Genomic DNA, 12548 nt, shown 5'->3' with positions numbered 1-12548 from the left:
TCTCAAAACCTTTGCTGGAGATAATGTAGCCCAAAAAACTAATTCTCTGTACAGCGAACTCACATTTCTCCAGCTTAGCAAAAAGCGAATTGTCCATTAATAACTGTAATACCTGACGCACGCTCCGCCAATGAGACTCCAGATCCGGCGAATAAATCAAAATGTCATCCAAATACACAACCACATTTTTACCGATCAAAGGTCTAAGGATGTCATTAATCAGATTCTGAAAAAATGCAGGAGCATTAGTAAGACCAAAAGGCATAACCAGATTCTCAAAATGACCCACAGGAGTGTTAAAAGCAGTCTTCCATTCGTCACCCTCCTTCATGCGCAACAGATTGTATGCCCCCTTAAGGTCAATTTTAGAGAACCACTTGGCCCCCATTAACTGGTTAAACAGATCAGGAATCAATGGCAGTGGGTAAGGATTGCGTACAGTAATTTTGTTAATCTCACGAAAATCCAGACAAGGACGTAAACCGCCGTCCTTTTTTTTTACAAAAAAAAATCCAACCGCCACAGGAGACTTAGAGGGCCTAATGTGACCGGCGGCCAAACTTGTCTGTATGTATTCCTCCAAAGCCTTCCTCTCAGGAATAGTAAGGTTAAATAAACGACTTTTAGGAAGAGTCGCTCCAGGGACAAATTCAATAGAACAATCATAGTCTCTATGGGGAGGCAAAACCTGCGATTCCTTCTCAGAAAAAACTCTCCAAAGATCCTGAATAGGAACAGGCAATTCTCCCCTATCCAAAGCTGCAATACGCCCATTACAACACTTGTCATAACATTTATGGCTCCAGGATTTAATTTCACTGGTAGACCAATCCAGTACAGGATTGTGAAATTTTAACCAGGGCAATCCCAATATTACTGGAGAAGGCAAGTTATTCAACACTACCAAATCCAATTTCTCATGGTGAACACCATTAATAGTGAGAGGAAATTCACAGACCTTGAGAGTAATATTCTTCAAAGGGGAACCATCCACAGAAACCACAGCAATGGGGGATGATAAAGGTTCAGGTTTTAAATTGAGTCTTTCCACGAATCCCCCATCAATAACATTCAGAGTAGACCCACAATCGACAAACACCCGAAATTCCATTAATTTTTCCTGAGCAATCGTGGAAGCAGCTAAAAATACACCCTTGGAATTTAAACAGGCAATACGGGCATGACTGACCATTTTTTTTTCTTTCTTCATACGAAGCTCACAGCCTTTAATCAAATGACCAGATTTTCCGCAATAGAAACACAAGCCTTCAAAAAATCGACGGTCTTTTTCTTGAGAGCGAGGTGCCACCGATCCAATCTCCATCGGTTCACCACTGTTAGTACACACATTCTCATAACCAGAAACTGACATAGCAGAGGATTTGCTCTCATTAACCCTTGCACGCAGTCTTCTATCCACCCGTATAGCTAATTGCATAGCCTGTTGCAAATCTTCAGGTGTAGGATAGGCAATTAGCAGGTCTTTAACCCTTTCACTGAGCCCAGCAAGAAATAGACTTTTCAGAGCAGAATCGTTCCACCCTGTTTGAGTAGACCAACGACGGAAATGAGTACAATATTTTTCCACATTACCTGATCCTTGTTTTAAATGTCTCAACTCAGTCTCAGCTGATGCGGCACGGTCAGGATCATCATATAATAGTCCCAAAGCAGAAAAAAAACTATCCACTGATCTGAAGCATGTATCACTAGGTTGCAAAGAAAAGGCCCACTCCTGAGGCTCCTTGCGCAAAAGTGACATTATGAACCCTACGCGCTGGGATTCATCCCCAGAGGACTTAGGTCTCAAACGAAAATACAATAAGCAAGCATTTTTGAATGAAAAAAATTCTCGGTGTTCACCAAAAAATAAATCCGGCAAACATACCTTAGGCTCCAAGAAATGTGCTCCAGGACAGTTACTCACGTGCTGACGGAGCTCGGCCACCTCCAGAGAGAGTCCCTGCAGGCGATGAACCAAATCCTGAACCGACACCATGATGGAACAGAAAAATCTTTCCTTAGAGAATTTGCTAGCTGGACTTACTGTTATCTTCTGCTACCAGAGCTAAAGAAAGAGAGGAGATCTGTCCCTACAATAGAACTCAGCTTAATCCCTACGATGTAACAGGGAACCTGATCCTGCGATCAGACCTGCTAAAGTCCTAAGCTAGTCTGTACGGAGACCTATAGATGTGAGGAAGGAATCCCTACAAGTACTAAGGACTGGGAGGAATATGGGACACCTCCTAACAGAAATAGTGGCAGACAGACGAACAAACAAAATATATAGAACATAGAGGTCAGTAGACCAAGCAAACTAACAGAGCAAGACACAGAGCACAGGCTAGCTAGAAAGTAGATATACACTGAAGTCCAGCAAAGCCAGAAGGGCGGAGCAGGATTAAATAGGCCAACAAGGTCATGTGACCAGCAAAGGAAAAAAAAACTAAGAGCAAGGTTCTAACACCCTTCTGCGCAGTTAGAAAGCTTGTGGCATGACCAGACAGGCTTTGGGTGCAGGTGGAAGACCGAGAGGAGGTTGAGGAGGCAGAAGCAGTGGAGGAACTTTGACATAAAGAGGATTGACGCACAACTCGTGGGGACGGCAAGACTTGGACAGCAGCCCCTTGTCCTGCTGTCACCATAGTTACCCAGTGCCCAGTCAGCGACATGTAACGCCCCTGTCCATGCCTACTCGTCCAAGTGTCTGTGGTGAAATGCACACTGTCACACACAGAGTTTCTCAAAGAAGCGGTGATGTTGTGTGCGACATGCTGGTGGAGCGCAGGCACACCTTTCTTTGAGAAGTAGTGCCGACTGGGCATCTGGTACTGGGGCACTGCGACGGACATAAGGTCTCGAAAATCCTCTGTGTCCACCAGGCGGAAAGGCAGCATTTCTGTAGCCAAGAGCTTGCAGATGGTGAAATTCAACCTCTTAGCTTTCTCATGGCTAGGAGGAAATGGTCTTTTACTTGTCCACATCTGAGGGACCGAGGGCTGGCTATTGTGCTTAGACGGGGTTGATAAGGGTGTCCCCGGCAAACTGCCGGTCTGTGAGGAAGATGCAGGCGGACATGTTAGGTTGCCTTGATCCAAAGGTGGTGCTATCGATGTCGGACAGCGCTCAACACCAGCTGGTGTTCCCACCTCCAAAGAAAATGATGACCTGCCAATCACGCTGGCTGTTGCGGGTAAAGAGGTGGCAGGTCTGCGCCCCAAAACAGGTGTGACTGCTGTCCCCCCAGTCACAGAGGATGAAGAGGCCGCGGATGCACAAGATATGGCAGACGGTGGTTGGTCCGGCCGGTTAGGCCGCATTGTAGCACACTGAGCTTCCCACTGCAACTTATGCTTCATGTCCATGTGCCGGTTCATGCATGAAGTACTCAAACTATGTATTTTTTGGCCTCTACTTAGCTTTTGCTGACAAATGTTACAGATAACACGAGTTGGGTCATCTTTATCGATCTGAAAAAATGCCCAGGCTATGCAAGGCTTAGCACCCATGCGACCTGAAGAGCCACCACGACTTGTGGTGAGAGGCAGAGTTGTGTTTGAGGATGCAGTTGTTGACGTGCTTCCAGTACTACGTCTCTGTCCAGGAAGGCGCAACCTGACCTCGTCGTCACTAGCATCTTCCTCCACCTCCTCTGCTGACCTCATCTCTTGGCTGACTGTGGGTTGACAGTAAGTGGGATCTCCAACCTCATCATCATCACCCTGTGTGTTATCACACCCGTCGTCCTCAGAGCCAACCTGTTCCTGCCCTGACAAAAAAGAGCTGAGTGGCCAAACTGTGGTAATAGGCCAAAACTATTGGCTGGGTTAGATGCAGAAAAAAATTATATTCAATTTGCAACCTGATGGAGGTCAGTATAGATGGACTAATACAACAAGTCCCACACACAGCTAGAAGCCCAATATTTTTTCAAAGGTAGATGCAGAAAAAAATATATTCAGTTTGCAACCTGATGGAGGTCAGTATAGGTGGACTATTAGAACAAGTCCCACACACTGCTAGAAGGCCAAATATTTTTTCAGAGCTAGATGCAGAAAAAAATTATATTCAGTTTGCAACCTGATGGAGGTCAGTATAGATGGATTAATAGAACAAGACCCACACACAGCTAGAAGCCCAATATTTTTTCAGAGCTAGATGCAGAAAAAAATTATATTCAGTTTGCAACCTGATGGAGGTCAGTATAGATGGATTAATAGAACAAGACCCACACACAGCTAGAAGCCCAATATTTTTTCAGAGCTAGATGCAGAAAAAAATTATATTCAGTTTGCAACCTGATGGAGGTCAGTATAGATGGATTAATAGAACAAGACCCACACACAGCTAGAAGCCCAATATTTTTTCAGAGGTAGATGCAGAAAAAAATATATTCAGTTTGCAACCTGATGGAGGTCAGTATAGATGGACTAATACAACAAGTCCGACACACAGCTAGAAGCCCAATATTTTTTCAGAGGTAGATGCAGAAAAAAATATATTCAGTTTGCAACCTGATGGAGGTCAGTATAGATGGACTAATACAACAAGTCCCACACACAGCTAGAAGCCCAATATTTTTTCAGAGGTAGATGCAGAAAAAAATATATTCAGTTTGCAACCTGATGGAGGTCAGTATAGATGGACTAATACAACAAGTCCCACACACAGCTAGAAGCCCAAATATTTTTTCAGAGGTACTGTAGATGCAGATAAAAAAATTTTTTAATTTGCAACCTGATGGAGGTCAGTATAGATGGACTAATAGAGAAAGTCCGACACACTACTAGAAGGCCAAATATTTTTTCAGAGCTAGATGCAGAAAAAAATTATATTCAGTTTGCAACCTGATGGAGGTCAGTATAGATGGATTAATAGAACAAGACCCACACACAGCTAGAAGCCCAATATTTTTTCAGAGGTAGATGCAGAAAAAAATATATTCAGTTTGCAACCTGATGGAGGTCAGTATAGATGGACTAATACAACAAGTCCCACACACAGCTAGAAGCCCAATATTTTTTCAGAGGTAGATGCAGAAAAAAATATATTCAGTTTGCAACCTGATGGAGGTCAGTATAGGTGGACTAATAGAACAAGTCCCACACACTGCTAGAAGGCCAAATATTTTTTCAGAGCTAGATGCAGAAAAAAATTATATTCAGTTTGCAACCTGATGGAGGTCAGTATAGATGGATTAATAGAACAAGACCCACACACAGCTAGAAGCCCAATATTTTTTCAGAGGTAGATGCAGAAAAAAATTATATTCAGTTTGCAACCTGATGGAGGTCAGTATAGATGGATTAATAGAACAAGACCCACACACAGCTAGAAGCCCAATATTTTTTCAGAGCTAGATGCAGAAAAAAATTATATTCAGTTTGCAACCTGATGGAGGTCAGTATAGATGGATTAATAGAACAAGACCCACACACAGCTAGAAGCCCAATATTTTTTCAGAGGTAGATGCAGAAAAAAATTATATTCAGTTTGCAACCTGATGGAGGTCAGTATAGATGGATTAATAGAACAAGACCCACACACCGCTAGAAGCCCAATATTTTTTCAGAGCTAGATGCAGAAAAAAATTATATTCAGTTTGCAACCTGATGGAGGTCAGTATAGATGGATTAATAGAACAAGACCCACACACAGCTAGAAGCCCAATATTTTTTCAGAGCTAGATGCAGAAAAAAATTAGATTCAGTTTGCAACCTGATGGAGGTCAGTATAGATGGACTAATAGAATGATGCTATGCCCAAAAGATTTTACTTCACTAGGTGCAGTAAAAAAATTGGTATTCTATACACAGGTGGTATATCTTGCAACACAGATAGGCTACTCCACTGACTAACACACTCTGCAATAGGCCAAAAAGGATTAGCTTTGCTAGATTCAGCCAAATGCTGTGAAAAAAACTTGCACAGCACTGGCACAGACCTGCCTGGCAAAAACTGATAGGAACTGATGTAACCTAGTCCTGAAAAGGACTCCAATTACAATTAGTCTTTACTCCCACAACCTATCTATTTAAGAGCACAGACCTGCCAGATAAAAGTCGTAGGAAATGCTGTAACCTAGTTCTTAAAAGGACTGCAATCACAACTATTCCCTACTCCCAAGCTATCTGTATATTTGTGCGAAAATTGGCTTGAAATTAACAAGGTATAGCGCACACAGCAACAGCGGTGCCGTCTAACACGCAGCTGCAGCAGTGAGAAAATGGTGGCGACGGGGAAAATGGCTTGGTCTTATAGGGCAAGGACATGTGACATACACTGCCAATGACACATGCCCTTGCTTGTGTGAAAAAAAGCACTTCGCTCCGTGTGTGCGCTGCTGATAGGCTGACAGATTGCACCTCCCCACTGTAAATGCGGGAAAGAGAAAAAAAAATGGAGATCTTCATTGCTCCTGCAGAGATCCATCCCCTGCCCCTCCCCCCACCCCGCTGTACACTCAAACTGCGTATTAACATTAATTTTCATCATTACTGAGAAAAAATCCAGTTATGATTTTGGTGCACGAACAGTTATCGAACATAACCTCGAACAGCCGAATTTTTCTCAAATTGTTCGTGTTCGCCGAACGGCTCGAACACCGCCCAAAACAGCTCGAATTTGAGATTGGCGAACAGTTCGAGTAGAACAACGCTCATCTCTACTCCTTAATGAATCTGGGCCAAAGTGTTTTATAATCAGCGAAAACACAAAGTACAGCTGGAGATTCAGCAAGAGACCTACATGGAAACATGAAATTCCCATGAATGATTTATATGACCTTTCCAGTGGGTGTTCTCAAATAACAATTTTATCTTAAAACGATGTTTCTACTGATTTATTTATTCTCTTGTTAATATTCAGATGAAAACATTCTTGTACATGGGCAAGTCAAGCATTTTTGATATCCAAGTTAAATTTATCTGGCGATATAGTGTTATAATCACTATTGTATGTGTTTAGTGATTTTAATTTCAAATTTAGACTCATACTGTCCATTAGACATTAGTGTCCATCAAGGAATCCCAGCTCCTTGATGATTTTCTCCAGCCAGTATAGTAAGTACTGCTTGCCTCTAATGCACAGTCCTCAAAAACTTCCAAAATTCTATAGAACAATAAGGCCCCTATTCATCAAGACAGGTGATATCCATGAATCAAGAGCATCTAACTAATGGCGTTCGGCCGGGTAGTGACTACGACACTCATAAGAGCAGCTGAGTCTCGCTGCACTCAGCGAGACCTGGCAACGATGATGAGCGTTGACATCACTATCCGGCACCTGTGAATAGCAGTCACTTTACTGCTATTCACAGACGCTGGAGACAGAATCGAGGAACGTGGACTACATCAGACTTGCGTGGCAACATTTTGGGTACTAGCCATACTAGAAAGATTGGTATAATCCAGGGAGAGAATATTCTGATAATAACATTGTAAATACAGGGGATTCAGACTTGTATTATACAGGGGTACAAACAAGGTGCCAGCAAGTGATGGATAATAGATGATGCACACCTGTGTAAATGAAGCCTACCTAGTGATGTCTGGAGCCACACACACGCCCCCTGAAGAAGCAGGGTGAAATGCACGTCGGGGCTCTGAACATCACTTATTATTTACATTTATTTACTTATTATGGTGAGAGAATCTATCTACAGCTATGCATTATTCAATGCCCTAGCATTTCTTTCGCTATGTAATATGGTCATATAGCCTATCACCTTGTTTCTTCCATTGTATGATACAAGTCTGAATCCCTGGTATTTACACTGTTATTATGGTATTATGCTTTCCCTGGATTATACCAATATTTCTAGTACAGTATAGTTGTACATATAACTCTATTAGGCCCATATGCCTTTATACATATATATACATAGCATATATGCATTTTGTAGGTACCACTATTAGTCTTACTATGTACTGGACTTTTTCCAATATTAGTCCTTTTGGTTCCAGGAGCTACTAGTTGTGGGGACCACCTGTATTTCTCTTTCCCTTGCTTTTCTAGATTTATGACATGTATGAAAATTAAATCATTCATAGTACTGATTTAACATATTGTGTTACAGAAATTGTTCTACTGCAGGTTCATCATGCGGTTACTGTGAAGTATCTACCTAGTGTATTTCTTGTATAGACAACCTTGCTTTTTACTGTTCTATGTTCATTTCTATTGAATAAAAGGTGTTTTTATATTGAGTGGATAGTCATTGCACCATTTATTACCTCATCACTGGCGTCAATGGGGATTTTCTGCTTTCTAAATCGTAGTGGGTGCATTCCCTTACTGAATTCATAGGTCAATTTAAGGATTATTATAAGCATTTTTTATCATTATGTATACTTTAGAAGATCGGTTTTTATAATTATGGCATGTCTTTCCCTCTTGTTTCATTGTGGTTTTAATCATATCTTTTGTGCCTCATGTTTTTTATGGTTGTTTGTTATTAATAAAGATATTTCAGTTATTTTTTATACATTTTGGGGGGTTCGCAATGGTACATACAATGGTATTCGTATACCCAGGTGGTAAAGTTTATGTAGGACAGACCACGCAAATGGTCAAGATTCATTTTAATGAGCATCACTCAGCAATATGGATGTGTGGTGGGAGGATGCTAAAGGAAAAAGAGAAAGATAAACAATTGATGAAAGAGAAAGAAAAATAAAGTACTGTGATTACAAGGCATAAGAAAACAACAGAGGCAAAACATTTTTCAGAAATGGGTCATAGGGTATGTATTCAAAGATGTTGTATCCTTAAGGAAGTGGAGGGCAATGATGAAGAGCTATTTAAGATTAAACATATCGGATTTACTTTTAGAATCTGTGAGCCCACAATGTCTTACAGGAAATTTGTCAATGAATCATCTGTGGCACCCTGCTACTACAGGTACCACAGGACCCAAAAGGGTGCATGGACGGACTTCTCCACAAGAGGCCCTCACTACAAACAAACACCTCCACCCTTCCACCTCATACCACCAGAGGGAGCCCTGTTAGGGATATATATATATATGGAGAGTGGAGTCAGCCAGTGAAGTTAGTCTGAGGAGAGCGAGCTGACGTTGAGAGCCGGGAAGACGCAGGACGTCTGCTGCTGTGTTCTGAGGGCCCCGAGTGTGGCCGAGGCGAGGAGAAAGGAGTTAAGGGGGCAGAGGAGCATCACAGGCTCACCCCAAGACATAATCCGGACACCGGGTCCGTGCCTACAGGGTCCTCTATACCCAGTAGGGACTACCGGCATACCAGGAGGATTACAGATCCCTGGTCGACCTGAAGCTAAACCCTTTACAGGACTAGGAACCACGAAGGCCCTGGCGTCCAGGGATAGTGGTTGCCAGAGAAAGGTCCTACTACCAAGTGACAGGTGAGAGAACGACACAACACAGAAGCTAGGCCCAGGTGCAGGCTGGCCAGGAGCTTAGAAAGAGGGAGAAACGGACCAGGAGGCCTTATACCCGCTCACTGGGGAGAGTCCAGAAGTGCACCCTTCCTACTGAGTACCCTGGACCGTACCTGACATCCGCACCAGTAAAGATACTGAAGTGAATCTCCTGTCTCTGTCAGTTACTCCAGCTGCGCCATCTCTTCTGCACTACAACGCCCAGCATCACCATCTGCACCTACACTGCCCCGGGGGCCCGCTCCGCCTTTGGGGAGCAGAAACATCCCAGCTGCCATCCCATCACCCCCGGAGGTCTGCAGCAGCGCCGGTAACTATTACCGGAAACCACAGGTGGCGTCACGAGACAAACTGTACACTGAAACCCCTTTTCAAGAGAGACCCCACAGTACGGGCCCGGGAGCCGACTGCCGTGACATCCTAAACAAGGTAAAAGGCCCGGGTACCGAGTCCCCTATATCCCCCTGGGAGAGACACTCTCTTTCCTGGCGTCACGAACATGATTTCGTGCCCGTTGCCACCGGGTACTGTGTGCTGTAGTTGCACTGTGTTTAAACTGTGGTGAACATCGCCGCCATTACCGCGTCGCCACTCGGGAAGAAGAGGGGCATAGCCACGGGAACCAGAGAGGCGTGACTGTTGGAAGCGCGCAAAGCTCAAGCCCCGCCTCGCGCTCTGATGCAGCACCAGGAAGTGTCAGGTCCTGGAAGGAGACCATCGCCTGCGGACCTGCGGCCTACCCAATCAAAAGTAAAGGAGGTAGGCTACGGTTCACTAGGGGAGCGCCACCATGGCCAACAACCAGCAAAACGCCGGATCACCGGTTAACGCTCCTGATGCTCAACTCGCGTCCGGCGCTGCTCAGGCCGGAGAAGCCGCCCCACCAGCAGGGGTCGCAATTCCAGTCATGCCCATGGCTGAAACAAAAATACGAACAGTGCCCCCTAGCGAGCTGGACAGCCTGCGCTCTGAAGTGCGTCAGCTAAGTAAAACCCTGGCCACTATCCTGAGCACCCTGCAGCTACAGACGGAGCCCGAGCCGGAAGGAAGGATCCTACTCGCCGACTGTCCTGAGGATGTCCCCTGGATGAGGAGAAGAAGGAGGACAATGCCACCCCGCAGGAGGACAATGCCACCCCGTGGGAGGACCAATGACCAATGTCGCCCTCAAAGAGAATTCATCTGCTACTGTTGCCACAAGGCAGGCCATACCACCCGGACCTGTCCTTTAAACGTGCAAACCCTGGGGACGAGGGCCGACACCCAGGAGTAGACCAACCAGGCCCATCAAGCTGGTACCATCGGTTTGTAGGAGGAAGGTCTTTCTTGTCCATCGTGCTGGACGGTATAGCAACACCTGCACTACTGGACACCGGGTCGCAGGTAACCATCATACCTGACATCCTCTACAAAAGGTACTGGTCCTTAGATGAACTCCATCCGACAGCCCCAAATCTCTCTGTGTATGCATCCAATGGCCTTCCTCTTAACCTAGTAGGGGTTAAGGACGTGACAGTGAAGGTGGGGAGAGCGGAACTAAAGGACCAAGGGCTGATTGTAATGGAGTCTAACCCTGGTGATACAGACTTGTATATGATACTTGGTACAAATGTAGTTGGTAACTGTTTGGGAGAAGTGTTGTTTTTACTCCAACAGATGGCTGACACTGCCAAACCGGGGCAGAGGAAGGTGCTCCAGAAGGAAATTCGCACCCTCCTGTACCAGCAACAGGTAAAACTAACAGGTGGTGAGATTGGTAATGTACGGGTGACAGACCCGATACCCATTGTGATTCCTCCAATGAGTGAAATGCTCATTTGGTGTAGGGCAGAAATCGGTCTCAAGGGACAGAACTACCAGGCGGTAGTGGAGCCCATCAGTTCAGAACACAGACCTACACTCCTAACTGCTAGAGAGGTAGTTGATGTACGCAATGCAAGGGTACCCGTACGCCTCCTAAATTGTGGGGAGGAATTTAAATTGCCACGATACGCCACTGTTGCCAGATTGTATACTGTGAATAATGATGCCATACACACAGTGGAATCCTTGACCCCACCGGATACAGTGGAGGACAATGACTCCGAAGCTCAGCTGGAGGAATGGTGTCAACCGCTCCATGTTGGGACTGACGCCACCCCTGTCCATCAGAAACACGGTGTTTACAGAGTGGTTCAGGAATATGAACAGGTGTTTAGTAAACACCCACTTGATTTTGGAAGGGTTAAAGGGGTACAACACCACATACCCACCGGTAACCATCCACCCATTAAGGAGCGTTACAGACCCATACCACTAGCACTTTACCAAACAGGCAAAGAAATGTTGCATGACATGAAAAAGGCAGGGGTAGTAAGGGATTGTGTGGCGCCCCGAAGAGTTCGACCGCCACAGGGATGCTGCACTTCTCTAATGGAGTGTGGTGTTCCTCCTCTGAGGTAAGAACGGTGCAATGGTCAGGACCCCAGGGGGATGCAGATGGAGCGGTATACGCCACCTGTCCTCGCTATTCTGGCCCAGCCAGGGGGATTCCGGCTGCAAGAGGGGTACGGGCCCCCGACACCTGACCTTGCTACTCTACGTCCTGGTCAGGGAAGCCCGGTAGGCTCTGAGGATCCCACTGGGTAACGGACGGAGCGGAGCTGCCACCCATACCCTTTTTCTGAGCGTAGTCCAGAGGGAGACCCAGCCTATCTACACACACACAGACAGGAAAGGACCAGGTCTGAAGTCTAGGAACACTCTGGTGCGGGGTCCTGATTGAGCACTTGCATCACTTGGAGGTTGTCGGACCCACGTCCCTGGTGACCGCAGAACTCCGCGAGGAGCAGGGAGAAGCCTTGTAGCTGTACTCTCCACCATGAGTAAAAACCCTGGAAGTCGACCCCTATGGCCTCCGGACTCTTTATTCTGCACTGCACCGCACCACTTAGCACCGGACCTCCTACACTACACTACAGCCCCCTCCATCCCTGTTGCTGCCCTGAGGCCCTGCTCCACCTGTGGGGAGTAGTATCAACTTTGGCTGCCACAACATCCCGCCTCAGAGGACTGCTGCAGCACTGGTGGCCTTCACCAGGCACCACAGGTGACGTAGTCGATAGCAACCACTCAACCCTGATAAGCCCGTA

This window comes from Phyllobates terribilis, unplaced genomic scaffold (genome assembly GCF_046119375.1).
Source record: "Phyllobates terribilis strain yellow unplaced genomic scaffold, ASM4611937v1 Scaffold_9__5_contigs__length_417890890, whole genome shotgun sequence".
Classification (NCBI taxonomy): Eukaryota; Metazoa; Chordata; class Amphibia; order Anura; family Dendrobatidae; genus Phyllobates; species Phyllobates terribilis.
This window is presented reverse-complemented; position numbering follows the sequence as displayed.